Source organism: Lynx rufus, unplaced genomic scaffold (genome assembly GCF_022079265.1).
Source record: "Lynx rufus isolate CCGP_SWC_20201006 ecotype Redwood Valley unplaced genomic scaffold, mLynRuf1.p SCAF_9, whole genome shotgun sequence".
Classification (NCBI taxonomy): domain Eukaryota; kingdom Metazoa; phylum Chordata; class Mammalia; order Carnivora; family Felidae; genus Lynx; species Lynx rufus.
In genome coordinates, this window is record NW_025814897.1 from 100,592,144 (window position 1) to 100,595,296 (window position 3,153).

The 3,153-nt window shown below is 39.3% G+C and overlaps 1 pseudogene; it reads right to left on the reverse strand.

The window, feature by feature from the left end:
- Positions 1-761: 761 nt before the first annotated feature.
- Positions 762-1,679, reverse strand: LOC124506029 (olfactory receptor 4A47-like; annotated as a pseudogene).
- Positions 1,680-3,153: the final 1,474 nt, after the last annotated feature.

A 3,153-nucleotide genomic window follows, 5' to 3' on the forward strand; every position in this document is an offset into this window, starting at 1 on the left:
AGGGTAGTTCTATTTTTAATTTTTTGAGGAACCTCCATATTGTTTTCCAGAGTGGCTTCACCAGCTGGCATTGCCACCAATAATGCATAAGAGATCCTCTTTCTCCGCATCCTGGCCAACATCTGTTGTTGCCTGAATTGTTAATGTTCGCCATTCTGACAGGTGTGAGGTGGTATGTCATTGTGGTTTTGATTTGTATTTCCCTGATGATGAGTGATGTGGAGCATTTTTTCATGTGTCGGTTGGCCATTTGGATGTCTTCCTTGGAGAAGTGTCTATTCATGTCTTTTGCCCATTTCTTCACTGTATTATTTGTTTTTTGGGTGTTGAGTTTGATAAGTTCCTTATAGATTTTGGATACTAACACTTTATCTGATAAGTCATTTGCAAATATCCTCTCCCATTCTGTCAGTTGCCTTTAGGTTTGCTGATTGTTTCCTTCGCTGTGCAGAAGCTTTTTATCTTGATGAGCTCCCAATACTTTATTTTTGCTTTTAATTCCCTTGCCTTTGGAATGTTGACTCCTTTTATGTAAAGGAATTACACTTTTCTAAATGAACTGATCCACAAGGTATTATCGACCTTACATTCTACTGGAAGGGAAGCTGTTATTAAAGCACAATCATCCAGTTCGTTCTTTATAATTAACTTAAAACTTGACACAAAGACAGTCAGGATCATTTTAAGGAGTCTTCTGCATTCTTAGAAAATGCAGGCCAATGTCAAGTAATTCTCTTCATGGTAGAAAATGCACTCCTTTACTACTTGATGACATTTTTCCTCCAGAGCTTCCTCATAGCATTCGTCATCTCAGAATTTCTCAGAGTGTAGATCAGGGGGTTCAGCATGGGGGTAAGACTGTATAAAACACACTCACTGATTTGTCAATAGGGAAGGTCTTAGCAGGTCTCATGTACATGAAAATATATGGCACAAAGAAGAAGACCACCACAGTGATGTGGGAACCACAGGTCTGGAGGGCTTTCCGCCTCCCTTCCGGACTAAGGTTCTTTAGAGAGTGCAAGATGACACCATAAGAGATGAGCAAGAGCACAAACGCAATTGTGCAGATCAGTCCATCATCGCCCACCACTAACAGGCCAATGATATGGGCGTCAGTACAGACCAGTTTCAGTAAGGGGTACATGTCACACAAAAAATGATCAGTGAATTGGGACCGCAGAATGGGAGCCCATAAATAGTGCTAACTTGAATTACTGAATGCAGAAAACCTCCAACCCAGGACCCTACCAGCAGCACAACACACACCCTTTGCCTCATGATACACAAATAATGCAGGGGTTTACAGATGGCCACATAGAGGTCATAAACCATCACCAAGAGAAGAATGATCTCTGATCCACCAAACAGCTGCTCTGTAAACAGCTGGGTCATACAGTGTTGAAATGACCTGGTATTTTCCCCACATATCAAATCTGAAATCAATCTGAGGGAAATAGAAGAGGAGTAAATGACATCCATAAAACGTAAGTTAGCAAGAAACAAGTACATAGGTGAGTTCAGGGTCTTACTGACAGTTACAGTCGCCAAAATGAGGAGGTTGCCCACCACAGTGAAAATATAGAAGAGTGAGAACACAACCAAAAGGAGCTTCTGTTCCTTTGGATTCTGTGTGAGACCAAGAGGATAAAATAAGTTACATTGCTCCTTGGTTCCATCTAGTCTGCATAGAAGCTGGCTTCTCATATTAGAAGCAGCTGATCTACAAAACAAGGAAGATAAATGCATTATAAGATTACTGGTTCATTCAATTAAAAGAAAGTAGAAGGAGTACCTATTTGTCTCACATGTGTGACATGTGTCATAGACATTAGGATTTCAAGTTGACTAAGCCACGGTTTCCTACACTCAGTGATATCATACATAATAATCACCAATATAATAGGTGCCATTATAAAAATACAGAACACGAAATGTCCAGGGTAGGAGTATATCTACCAAATGGGAATCAAAAAAGTTTCCCAAAGGAAGCAATGCTTCACCTGAGTTTTAAAGGAAGAGTGGAAGAACAAGAGAAGAGGGAAAGGGAATTTCATGGAAAGATGCACAGTTTATAAAGTCCCAAAGGTGAAATACTTGAGACCCATTTAAGGTAACTGACATATTCAAAGTGAGTAGATCAAATTAGGAACAGAAGGTCACTTCCCTAGGTTGTCTCTTCCCCCACTGAGACCTCTTTATTAGGATCTTTGGTTGGATATGCCTCCTTTCCCTGATCAATAAATGGGGAAGCATTCCACTTTTGTGTCTCTCCCTTAATTGTTAAACTTCATATATGCAACATCTCCAACTTCAGAAATCTCCATTGGATATCAATTAGGACTTATAAAACTAATTTTTTTTTGCACAATAAACATAGATGCTTCCCACATTATTAAATGGTACCACCTACCACATCATTGCTCAGACAAGAAATAATCACAGTGTCCTTCATGCCGTCTTGCGGTCATGTCACATATTAATACCTTTAACAAATGATATTTATCCCCTTTAAAATTTATCACAAATTTAATCATTCCCCTCCCCTCCCCACTTCCTCTGGCCCACTGCACTAGCCTCCTACCACGTCCCTCCTCTTTCATTCTGGTCTCCATCAATTTGTTCTCCTGATGAAACTTAAAATGGATTCTCTTTAAATATGATTCTGATCTATCACTCCACTGCTCACAATGCCTACAGTTGCTTCCAATCACACACTCAGAACTTAATGAATCACAGTTCATCTTACAGTAAAGGGAATTATAATCCTCATTTCACAGCTGAACAAACTGAGGCTCAGAACATCTAATTAATTTTCCCAAGGTCAACCATTTTTAAGTGATAAAACTGGAATTGGAATCAAAGTTTGCTTTCTATCAAAGTGATCTCACTTTCACATAATAAAGATAGTTACACAGTTGCAAAGGCTGGTTTCCACTATTTACTGTTAGTCTTACCTTATAGAGGCATGTCCACAATCTGAAGGAACACATTTGACTCTGTCATCCAGTTTGGCAAGAGGGCAAAAGCTGCATTATTGCTTGAAGACATATTTTTTTTTCATTCGACTGTCTATCCATTTTCTCCAGAGTTTCTCCTGGTTATTCAGAAGGTTGCTTTTATTAATACCGTAGATGACTTCCTAGCAATTCC